This window comes from Ovis aries, chromosome 2 (genome assembly GCF_016772045.2).
Source record: "Ovis aries strain OAR_USU_Benz2616 breed Rambouillet chromosome 2, ARS-UI_Ramb_v3.0, whole genome shotgun sequence".
Classification (NCBI taxonomy): domain Eukaryota; kingdom Metazoa; phylum Chordata; class Mammalia; order Artiodactyla; family Bovidae; genus Ovis; species Ovis aries.
The window spans coordinates 213,047,196-213,060,613 of NC_056055.1; positions in this window are offsets into that span (position 1 = coordinate 213,047,196).

Consider the following 13,418-nt stretch of genomic DNA (forward strand, 5'->3'; position numbering starts at 1 on the left):
CTTTCTTCTCATTAGCCAAAAACTCATCATTTCTCTGACAGGAATCCCTTAGCCTGGTCCTTTATATATTCTATTCTCTCTCACTGGTATGCCCTCTTCTCCCTTTTTTATTCCAATTATTAAAACTTACCCCTTGATATTTTAGCTAAAATATCAATTACTTGAGATTTTTTCCCTGGACATCCTACTGCTGCTAAGTCACTTCAGTCATGCCCGACTCTGTGCGACCCCACAGATGGCAGCCCACCAGGCTCCCCTGTCTCTGGGATTCTCCAAGCAAGAACACTGGAGTGGGTTGCCATTTCCTTCTCCAATGCATGAAAGTGAAAAGTGAAAGTGAAGTCGCTCAGTTGTGTCCGACTCTTAGCGACCCCATGGACCACCCTACCAGGCTCCTCCATCCACGGGATTTTCCAGGCAAGAGTACTGGAGTGGGGTGCCATTGCCTTCTCTGCTGGACACCCTGACTAGGTTCAATTTCCCATTACAAGCTTTCACAGAACCAAATAACTTTTTATCACACTTAACAATTTTGCAAATTGACTTTGCGCATCTCTCCATTAGACTGTAAGTTCCAAACAGCAAGAGATATGTCTGTTTTTGCTGTAGCATTGATTTTTATCCCGAGACTCTAACATACTGTTTATTTCACATGTCTGCAATTTGTATGTTTGTGTGTGTGTGTGTAAATAGATTATTGAAGCTAAAGTAGAAATGGAAAAAAAATACACCTTTGTGGTTTGAAATCTTCATCAGTTCTCCTCTCCTACTTCCTTACATTGTCATCAGATTGTCATCATCATCGACAATATTCACAAAATACTTGCCGTGTGCCAGGTGTTAGCATAAGGATTTTGCACACATTAATCAATGGAGAAGGAAATGGCAACCCAGTTCAGTACTCTTGCCTGGAGAATCCCATGGACAGAGGAGCCTGGGACGCTGCAGTCCATGGGGTTGCAACAAGTCAGACACAATCGAAGGACTTCACTTTACTCACTTCATACTTCATCCCTGGAGCAGGAAATGACAATTCACTCCAGTATTCTTGCCTGGAGAATCCCATGGACAGAAGAGCCTGGCTGGCCATGATCCATGGGGGTCGCAGAGAGTCGGACAAGACTGAAGTGACTAAGCATGCATGCACGCAGTCAATGCATTATCTCACTTGCCCCATTTTTCTTAGGAGAAACTAAATCTCATCAGGGGTTATAAACTCAAAGCCAAGGTTGCCTGATTCCGAACCTGAGATCATATTGTCACCTGATCTCGCAGGGCCTAACCTTACTTTCACCTTTTCTAGATAACTGTCTCTACCCATAAAATTAGTGTGAGTTTATCCATGAGAATTAGTGTGTGTTTAGTGTTTAACCATCACTTTGATACCACATTCTACCACTAATTTAGTTCTCATTTTTAATTAGTTGTTTATGGCTAGCCTTTGTCCTTGAAGCAGTTACCAAGCCTTGTTTCTCTGTGTATCCCCAAACACACTTGGAATAGTTATTTAAAATGACAGATAGTATACAATGGTGAAGTATTGTATAAGTATCCTTCATTATTAAATTGGTGTTGGATATCAAAAAATACCCTCTTCCAACAACACAAGAAAAGACTCTACACATGGACATTACCAGACTGGTCAACACGAAATCAGATGGATTATATTCTTTGTAACCAAAGGTTGATAAGATCTATATAGTCAGCAAAAACAAGACCAGGAGCTGACTGTGGCTCGGATCATGAATTACTTATTGCCAAATTCAGACTTAAATTAAAGAAAGTAGGGAAAACCACTAGACTATTCAGGCATGACCTAAATCAAATCCCTTATTATTATACAGTGGAAGTGAAAAATAGATTTAAGGGACTAAATGTGATAGAGCGCATGATGAACTATGGATGGAGATTAGTGACATTGTACAGGAGACAGGGATCAAGACCATCTCCAAGAAAAACAAATGCAAAAAAGCAGATGGCTGTCTGAGTAGACCTTACAATAGCTGAGAAAATAAGAGAGGTGACAAGCACAAAGGAGAAAAGGAAAGAAATACCCATGTGAATGCAGAGTTCCAAAGAATAGCAAGGAGAGATAAGAAACCCTTCCTCAGTGATCAGTGCAAAGAAATAGAGGGAAAAAATAGAATGGGAAAGACTAGAGATCTTTTCAAGAAAATTAGAGATATTAAGGGAACATTTCATGCAAAGATGGGCACAATAAAGGACAGAAATGGTATGGACCTAACAGAAGCAGAAGATATTAAGAAGAGGTGGCAAGAATACATACGAAAACTGCACACAAAAATGCCGGGAGCCAGTGTGAGGAACTCCGCCCTTGGCAAAAGTCATGAGGAAGGAGGCTTCGGCATACGCAAAGGTGGGATTGAGCCTCAGAAAACCCCCTGTTCCCAAGCATCTACCCCCAAAACCAGAGTCTACCTACTTTACTGTTTAATGCTCTCATCTACACCTCTGACTTTATGGGGGGCTATTCCCCACCGGTTCTCTCGGAGAAGGAGTAAACGTGCAGCTCCAGTAGATAAAATTTCTAGGTGTGACAAGGTTGTCTCAGGTCAAACCTCTCTGCTGACAGACTAGCTTGTGTGACAACCTCTCAACCATAAACAGCACAGAGTTTGGAGTATCTTGAAAGTCTTAATTAGCATAGGGCTTTTCTCATTGTTGAGTCAATGATTGCCGCCAGGCCTCCATATCCTTAGGCACCTGGGAATATATTAATCAATGTATTTGGAATATAGGAAAGGAAATATAGTAGGTTTTGATGTTAGCAATACTAGAACTTTTGAGTTAATGAATTTTCTATTTTGTTATAGATCACTGTATTTTGTTATAAATCACTATGTCCTTGCTATGCAAAAATGTAACTTTATCACTATCTTAAGACTGAATAGATCTTAAGGGGAACATTGGTGAAGGGTTTTCATTTGCTGGGCTGATGTTTGCTGCTAAATCTCCATATTCCCTGCCCTTATAATGAATATAACTAGCATATAGGAGAAATAAGTATTAACCTTTAAGATTAATCATGTTAACCTTAGGTTAAATAAATTCCTTTCTTAGTTGTAACCCACTACACCCTCACCCTATAGGAATGCAACTTTATCTGGTACCTTCAGAGGGTGGTGCCTGGTTTAAGATATAACACCCTTGGAAAAAATAAGTTTTTTGGTTATCAGAAAGAAAGGATCATAAAAGGTCAGCAGGCCTCATGGTCAGAAGATGATGTAAAACCCTAAGACCTTTATGTATACTTTTATGTGAAGCACCTGATTTTGATAAAGGTCAGGACTGCTGACCCCCACGTGACTCTGTATTCATCCCTATGTATAACAAAAGGTACATAAACAAACCTTAAAAAAAAAAGAAATCGGATCAGTTTCTGGAAAGACTGATTCCCCCATGTCGTTCTTTCTTGCTCCCTGTTTTTCTGGCTGAATTCCCATCTGGTATGTGGGTATCCACCAAGCCTGCTAATTTTGCCTGGGCTTCTAAGATCGGATCGGGGAGGCCTCAGTGCCTCCTCTCCTTCAGGAGAACGGAAAGACGCCGGTGGCCTACGTAGGTGGTGATTGGTATTCCACGTAAACCAAGTCATTCAGCCTCCTTTTCTCCACTAATTTTCCTACTACACTATCCATTTCTAATCTCTCTATATATCTGTAATTAAATAAGTTTTTTCCTAGGACACCAATTTCGTCCCCACCTTCGAATTACCCTGGATCCACCGGGGCTGGACCCCAGCGCAAAAAGATCTTCATGACCCAGATAATCATGATGGTGTGCTCACTCACCTACAGCCAGACATCCTGGAATGTGAAGTCAAGTGAGCCTTAGGAAGCATCACTATAAACAAAGCTAGCGGAGATGATGGAATTCCAGTTGAGCTATTTCAAATCCTAAATGATGATGCTGTGAAAGTGCTGCACTGAATATGCCAACAGATTTGGGAAACTCAGCAGTGGCCACAGGACTTGAAAAGGTCAGTTTTCATTCTAATTCCAAAGAAAAGCAATGCCAAAAAATGGTCAAACTACAACACAATTGCACTTATCTCACAGGCTAGTAATGCTCAAAATTCTCCAAGCCAGGCTTCAGCAATACATGAACTTTGAATCTCTAGATGTTCAAGCTGATTTTAGAAAAGGCAGAGGAATCAGAGATCAAATTGCCAACATCTGTTGGATCATTAAAAAAGCAAGAGAGTTCCAAAAAACATCTATTTCTGCATTATTGAGTATGCCAAAGCCTTTGACATTGTGGATCACAATAAACTGTGGAAAATTCTGAAAGGGATGGGAATACCAGACCACCTGATCTGCTTCTTGAGAAATCTATATGCAGGTCAGGAAGCAACAGTTAGAACTGGACATGGAACCACAGACTGATTCCAAATAGGAAAAGGAGTATATCAAGGTTGTGTATTGTCACCATGCTTATTTAATTTACATGCAGAGTACATCGTGAGAAACATTGGGCTGGATGAAACACAAGATTGCCGGGAGAAATATCAATAACCTCGGATATGCAGATGACACCACCCTTATGGCAGAAAGTGAAGAAGAACTAAAGAGCCTCTTGATGAAAGTGAAAGGAGAGTAGAAAAAGTTGGCTTAAAGCTCAACATTCAGAAAACGAAGATCATGGGATCCGGTCCCATCACTTCATGGCAAATAGATGGGGAAACAGCGGAAATAGTGGCTGACTTAATTTCCTTGGGCTCCGAAATCACTGCAGATGGTGACTGCAGCCATGAAATTAAAAGACGCTTACTCCTTGGAAGAAAAGTTATGGCAAACCTAGACAGCATATTAAAAAGCAGAGACATTACTTTGCCAACAAAGATCCATCTAGTCCAGGCTATAGTTTTTCCAGTAGTCATGTATGGATGTGAGAGTTGAACTCTAAAGTAAGCTGAGCACCAAAGAATTGATGCTTTTGAACTATGCAGTGTTGTAGAAGACTCTTGAGAGTCCCTTGGACTGCAAGGAGATACAGCCTGTCCATCTGAAAGGAAATCAGTCCTGAATATTCACTGGAAGGACTGATTTTGAAGCTGAAACTCCAATACTTTGGCTATCTGGTGGGAAGAGTTAACTCATTTGAAAAGACCCTGATGCTGGGAAAGATTGAAGGTGGGAGGAGAAGGGGATGACAGAGGATGAGATGGTTGGATGGCATCACTGACTCAATGGACATGAGTTTGAGTAAACTCTGGGAGTTGGTGATGGACAGAGAGGCCTGGAATGCTGCAGTCCATGGGGTCGCAAAGAGTCGGACACCACTGAGTGACTGAACTGAACTGAACTGATCAAAAAAATAATAATTCCAGAAGAAATCCTGTGATACCTGTTAATTAAGTGTGTGTGTGTGTGTGTGTGTGTGTGTGTGTGTGTGTGTAAGCCGCTTAGTTGTGAGACCCCATCGACTGTAGACCACTAGGCTCCTCTGTCCATGGGAATCTCCAGGCAAGAATACTGGAGTGAGTTGCCGTTCCCTTCTCCAGAGGATCTTCCCTGAGCTACCAGGGAAATCTTTCAATTAATAATGTGCTGTTTGCTCAGTTGCTTCACTCTTGTCTGACTCTTTGGGACACGATCTACTATACCTCTCCCGGCTTCTATATCCATGGGATTCTCTATGTAAGTATACTGGAGTGGGTTGCCATGCCATCCTCCAGGGGATCTTCCTGAACCAGGGATCAAACCCAAGTTCTTGTGTCTCCTGCATTGCAAGCAGATTCTTTAACATAGAGTCACCAGGAAAGCCAGTCAATTAAGAACATTTAACTTCAAATCATAGATAGAACTAAAAAATAATATAAAGATTTTTATTAATATATTTCTTCTCCCAAATTTGAAATTATTCTAGAGGTCACATTTAAAAGTGCATTCTCTCCCTAAACAATGTTCTTTTAAATTCAAAGGTTAATTTCCACTTATTAATCTTGTGATTCTAACTTTAAATAATGTTCTGCAGCCTCTGGTCCAGCTGTCCATGTCTCCTTGCCAGAGCCCACCCTTCTTAGTGAGGATGTTCCTAAGAACATCTGTTCCTTTCTAAGAACTATGTTCCAATATAACATAAAAACACAAAATTTCATTCTCTCAAAATTCTTGAAAGTGATGAATAGTGCATTAGTTTTCTAATAGCTGATTTTCTAATTATTTCTGTATCAAATGACCATAATCATAATGGCTTATAGTAGCATATATTTATTATTTTAGAGTTTTGGAGAAGCTGAAAAATAGGTCTTATGGGGCTAAAATCAATATGTCACTAGGGCTGTGTTTGTTCTGGAGACTCCAAGAATCTGTTCTTTGCCTTTTCTAGCTTAGAGGGGCAACCTGCATTCCTTGGTTCATGATCCCCTTCCAGCAATATTACTCTGATCTCTGCTTCCATCATCACATCTCCTTTTCTAACTCTATACTTTCTTGCCTCTGTTTTATAAGGACACTTACAAAATATCTAGTGGACCTATCTAGATAACTCAAGGTAATCTCGAAAATCCTTAACTCAATCATAACTGTAAGGTCCATTTTATCCTGTAAAGTAACACTACAAGGAAACATATTTACAGATTCTGAGAATTAAGACATGGACATCATTATTCAGTCTGCCACAAATATAATCCAGTTATTGACTCTCTGATACCTGAAATCTTAATTAAACCACAAGAAACTCTAGATTTCAATCAATGAATTCAGTAATCTTTTTTAAAAATGTATATAAATTGTACAGATAAGGAAATGAAGGTGTAACATTATGATTTATAACAAGAAATATATATACCATATTCATATCCCTGTTTCTGACACAGAACTCTTAAATCCCTTGGCATTTCCTAATGATAAAAGTGTCTTTACACTCACCACAAACACTTTTCAACCTCACCTAAGTTTATGTTAATAACCTGACACTGGAAAACCCCTGAGAATTCAGATTTGTTGTCTATCATACCAACCTTGAAGTAGAGAATTGGAAATTGGAAACTTGAGTGTCCCTTTCCCCAACCCCACCCCAATCCACCCCCACCTCACTGCCACCAGCTTTCTGGGAAGGCAAAGGGGCTAAGAGTTGAATTTATTGCCAATGGCCAATGATTTACTCAATTGTGCACAGATAATGAAGCCTCCATAGACATCTTAAAGGGCTGGAGAATTTCAGGGCTGCTAAACACATAGAGATTCGGGTAGAGTGAAGAGCATGGAAACCCTGTGCCCTTTCCTCATTGCCTCACCCTCTGCATCACTCTTCCATCCAGCTATTCCTGAATAATATCCTTTGCTAATAAGAAGGTTATCTAGTAATTAAAATGTTTCTCTGAGTTCTATAAGCTCTTCTAGAAAATTAATTGAGCCCAGCAAAGGAAGTGTTGAGCCCGCCTATCTATAGCATGTCAGTCAGAAGCAGAGAAGCAATGGACTAGTAAATTGAAACTGTTTGGGGCACAGTCTTATGGGACTGAGCCTTTAACCCCTGGGATTTGACACTATATCCAGGTAGATAGTGTCAGAATTGACTTGAATTATAGGACTCCAAGTCTAGAATTGTTTGGTGATCTAAAAGGAGATTGAACCAGTAAATCCTAAAGGAAATCAATCGTGATTATTAACTGGAAGGACTGGTGCTAAAGCTGAACCTCCAGTATTTTGGCCACCTGATGCAAAGAGCCAACTCATTGGAAAAAACCCTGATGCTGGGAAAGATTGAAGGCAAGAGAAGAAGGGGGCAACAGATGGTTGGATGGCATCACTGACTCAGTGGACATGATTTTGAGCAAACTCAGGGAGATAGTAAAGGAGAGGGAAGCCTGGTGTGGCACAGTTCATGGGGTCACAAAGAGTCGGACATGTTTAGTGACTGAACAACAATGGGAAAAAAACATACATTGAAATTGAGTGCGGAATATTGGATGGATGAATAGGTAGAAGGAAATGGCAACCCACCCCAGTATTCTTGTCTAGAAGATGCCATAAGCAGAAGAGCGTGATGTGCTACAGTTTGTGAAGGGAAGTCGCTCAGTCGTGTCCGACTCTTTGCGACCCTGTGGACTGTAGCCCACCAGGCTCCTCTGTCCATGGGATTCTCCAGGCAAGGATACTGGAGTGGGTTGCCATTTCCTTCTCCAGGGCTACAGTTTATAGCATCATAAAAGATGATGGAGCAACTAATCATAGCACAAATAGATAGGTGGATAGATTGATAGCTTGATACATCTGTACCTATATACATGATACATACGTAGAGTTCACAAATTGCTCAAGTCAATTTGAACAACTAAGTCACATAGAACTCTGAGGATCTAGAAAAGTCTTCACTGAGATGATCAAAAATGGCAGTTGAAACTTAAGAAATATCAGGGGAGAGCTCTCTGTACGCAATATACTTTTTCCACAGCAGCAAGGACGCCTAATTCCAACCACATGTACTCTAATTTCATAACATTAGGAAAATTACCTTTTATAGACATCTGCTTTTTAGTATCTAAGGCAGTTTCTTTCAAACAGGTGTTCTTAAAGTAACGCATCTCCCAATTTGTCAGGTAACTAGAGATCATTCAAAAGAAATCAGATGTCATTGAGAAAAACATTTTTCCCCCTTTACATTCTCAATTGACTGTGACTAGGATTTTAGGCTTGAACTGGTATTTTTTTCTTTTGTTCTTTTTTTAATGTTAAATGCCATGAATTTCTACGGTTTTTTTCTACCTGTCTAAAAAGCCCATACGTTAAGGAATTCACCAATAAGAGTAGATACGGAAGGTGTGGCTGTCTCTGTGCTCAGGAGTTCCATAAATGTGTTTTCTTTCTCACCTTTAACTTCAGTTTTCTTCTCTCTCTCTCTTTTTTTTTTTTTTTTTTTTGAAGGCAGTGTTATCCTCTAATCTTGATATAAATTTTAGTGGACATAAGTTTTTAAATAGCAGATTAATTTTCTGAAATTCAGACTCACTATAGGCAATGGCAACCCACTCCAGTACTCTTGCCTGGAAAATCTCATGGACTGAAAAGCCTGGTAGGCTATAGTCCATGGGGTCGCAAAGAGTCGGACACGACTAAGCGACTTCATAATAATATAATACCCAGCTATGCTCACTGAAGCTGACATGATTTAACTAAAATAAGAAATGATTTATTTGCTTGGTTACTTACCTAGTTTATAAGAGACTGAACCTGATTTTTTTTTTTTTATTCTACCAAAGCATGCTGTGGAAATTTACAGAGAACCTCTGAGAAGCAGAGTATCCATCATTCTGACAAGTTGTAAACCCACACCCTGTTTTCTGGTGAACAAGTAAAGATCAGTCTTACTGTTGTGGTGGTGGTGGTTTAGCTGCTAAGTCGTGTTCAACTCTTGTGATCCCATGGACTGTAGCCTGTCAGACTACAGGCTGACATGGGATTCTCCAGGCAAGAATACTGGAGTGGGTTGCCATTTCCTTCTCCAGGAGTCTTACTGTAAGAGTTAACAATTCTATAATGTTTCTCGCAAAGAAAGTATGCTTATTAAATGGATAAGAGAGTAACTACATTTCAAACCAGTTTATTTTTTTTTTTCTGCCTCATCCAAGTACTCATCACCCCTCCTCCTGGGGCAACCTCACCACCGTATCTTTATTAATTTGGGTAGAGCATTAATGTTGACTGACTTATAGCTCTCACTTTTATAGTGACTGGAATGCAAACTGAATCCCATTTTCAGCAAATTGGTGACTGCAGAAGCCATTTATTGGCAATCCCCAAAATATGTAATTTACTCTATATACAGAATCACCTATAATTTCATAAATGCATTTGGAGATTAACAGATATAAGGAAAGAAAATCCAATAATGAGTTGTACTTGTATCATGGTTTCTGTATGACATTTATGAAGCAAAATTCATAGGGCAAAAACCTCCAAAGTGGGTCTGTGTACAGTATTCTGCTTTTAATGATCTGTTGAAACTGATTTTCTTTCAAATTCTCACATCCCTTTTTCCTTCAGAATATCATCGTATTTCCAAAGAACCAACACAGCTTCTCCTTTCCAGATCAGAAAAACTAGTACCTATTTTATTCATCCACAATTCTAGGATTTACAAATGTATGTTAAGAACTCATTGCATTTTACTTGAATTTAGAACTGCCACTTACAGTATGTTGCCTTTTGGAAAATGAGTTTTGTTGTTTTTTTTTTTTTTTCAGGGATCATATTAATAAGACATTAATTGAAATTCTTCTAAGAACAAGAAAAATACTTCATTATTTCCATATTCACATCAAAATTTTCCTTCTAAACATCAGAACAGCAAAATAAAAAGAAGTCTCAGATTTTAATGAGCAATCTCTTTGTCCCCCTGTCACCTGTGACAGGACAGGCTGTGGCAGAAGCATTCTGGGGTTGAGTTCACCAGAAGTCATAGTGAAAAATTAGTTTTCACAAAGAAATGAATATACTATTCAGTTCAGTTCCATTCAGCTCATTTCAGTCACTCAGTTGTGTCCACCTCTTTGTGACCCTATGGACTGCAGCACATCAGGCTTCCTTGTTCATCACCAACTCCTGGAGATTGCTCAAACTCATGTCCATCGAGCTGGCAATGCCATCCAAACATTTCATCCTCTGTCATCCACTTCTCCTCCTGCTTTCAATCTTTCCCAGCATCAGAGTCTTTCCCGGGGAGTCAGTTCTTCACATCAGATGGCCAAAGTATTGAAGTTTCAGTAGTCAGCATCAGTTCTTCCAATATACTATTAAGAATATGGAATCCATGCACAATAGATGAGATCCTTGTATGAAATATACCAGATGTTGACTTCTAATAAAGATACATAACCCCTCAGCTACTGACTCCCAAATAAAGGAAAAATCCAGGTTACATAGTGTTATAAGGATGACCTTTAATTTTTTACTTCCTTTTTTAGCAAATTATGATCACACATGATAGTCATTAATAAGAGGGTTTTCTTTTCCTAAGGAAGAAGTTCACCAACCCAAATTATGACAATCTGCTAAGCTCTAGTACTTACTTTTGCATTGTCAGGTGTAAAGTGTGCCTAAATATTAGTTAGTCGTAGAGTATTATCAATAGTTAAGTCTCGATACAATATTTTTCAAGGTAACTCAAGCCTACCATTATTTCTATTACAGTTTGATGATTTAATTGTTTGCCTCTTTTGTTTTCTTTAGGTGCATCTGGGCTGTTGGGATATACAACATCAACAAAATTCAAATCTAGGATCGTTGGTTACCTTCCATTTAAGTAAGAGTAAAGACGGTGTCAGAATTTGGCAATGATATATGTGGTATACATGATATTGTTATGCATTTTTCTTTTATTCCCTTTCACAGAAAAGAAACATAATCTAACAACAATTATGGTGTGTATATATATATATATATAGTGTGTATATATATATATAGTGTATATATATATATACACACACACTCACATACTCACTTTCTGTGTATATACACACATTCTTTCTATGTATACACACATACACACACATTAACTTATATGTTTATTAATTTGCATTTAACCTAGCTGAATAACTGTGTGAGCACCATCATTCCCCAGACATACCAAATAGCTTCCAAGGATCTTGTAGGCTGAGTGTTAACCAAGCAGTACTCTTTCATTCTGTGCACATAAACCTAACATAGACTCACACATTTCTCATTCCTTATTCAATATAAGTTAGTTGGCAGCATCACTCTTGCTTATTACTGACAGAGGGCCATTTTCAGGTAGTCTATTATTTCCCAGAGTACCTTGGGAGAAAAGTCAGCAATAATAAAATCATCAATCGATTTGTTCAAAATCCAACTGTTAGTAATGAGTCAAAAACAATAGCAGTGGCGCGGTCCTAAGATGGCAGAGGGAAAGGACGGGGAGACCACTTTCTCCCCGACAAATTCATTGAAAGATCATTTGAACACTGAGCAAATACCACAGAACAACTTCTAAACACTGATGGAGGACACCAGGCACCCAGAAAGGCAGCCTATTGTCTTCGAAAGGAGGTAGGACAAAATATAAAAGATAAAAAGAGAGACAAAAGAGTTAGGGATAGAGACCCACCCTGGGGAGGGAGTCGTCAAAGAGAAGTTTCCAAACACCAGGAAACCCTCTCGCCGGTGGGTCTGTGGGGAGTTTTGGAATCTTAGAGGGCAACATAACCAGGAGGAAAAAATAAATAAATAAAATCCACAGATTACGCACCTAACTGCAACTCCCAGTGGAGAAGTAGTCCAGACACTTGCATCCGCCACCAGCAAGTGGGGGCTGAACAGGGAGGTGTGGGCTGCATTGCTTAGGGTAACGACTGGGCCTGAATGCCCTGAGGGCAATCTGAGGGAGCTAACATGAGATAGCAACCCAAACCATGGGGTAGCCAGAGAGACAGGGGGAAAAAAAAAGAGGAAAGGAGAAAGAACTTTCCTGCGAAAAGCTCTAATCTAAGGCACTGCGGGGTCTCACAGAACAAAGGACTGAGCGAATACCAGAGGAGAGCTAGCCAGTATGGGATGGGCCCATCCCCTGCTAGAGGCAGGGAGGCAGGCAGGTGACAGTCAGAGCCAGAAGGTAAGGGGCAAACTTGGCCCCAGAGATGGCATCCTCTACCAAACAGCAAGCAGGCTCCCAATTGCTAACCAAGTCTTCCTGGGATCCTGGATGGTTATCTGCCAGGAGGGTCGCAGCCAGAGATCAGCTCCCCAGAGGAGACACGCAGCACACCTACCTGAGACAGTACTCCCACTTTGCACCCAGGAAACCGAGCGGCTGGGACAGGGGAGGTGATAAGCTGCACTGCCCACATGGGTACTGTGTGCTTGCCAAACACCTGGTCACCTGAGCTGCTCGGACCTGGGAAGGGCACAAAACACAGGCCAAACCAAATCTGTGCCTTTGTGGAGTTCCCAAGAAACTGAACCTGAGTGGCTAAGACCTGGGAAGTGCATGCAACCCAGGGCCCACCTTAGACAGTTCCCCTGCAGAGCAACCTGGAGCCTGAGCAGTGTAGACCAAGAAAGCACACACGCTGTGAGCAGGGGCAAACCCAGAGTGGCTCAGACACTGCAAACACTCCCCACACATGCCAGTGATATTTGTTTGCAATGTTCCTCCCTCCCAGGAGCACAATTGGACAAGTGAGCCTAAATAAATGGCCACCTTCACTTTCTTGTGTTAGGGCGGAATTTAGAAACTGAAGAGATTTGCAAACAGAGGAAGCCAAAATAAACAAAAAATGAGGGAACCGCTTTGAAAGTGACAGGTACAACAGATTAAAAACCTGTAGTTAGCATTGGCTACATTGGAAGGGACCTATAGACCTTGAGAAGAAGTAAAAGTTGGAACAAGGAACTATCTGAAACTTAACTGACCCCACACTGCCCTCTACAGCTCCA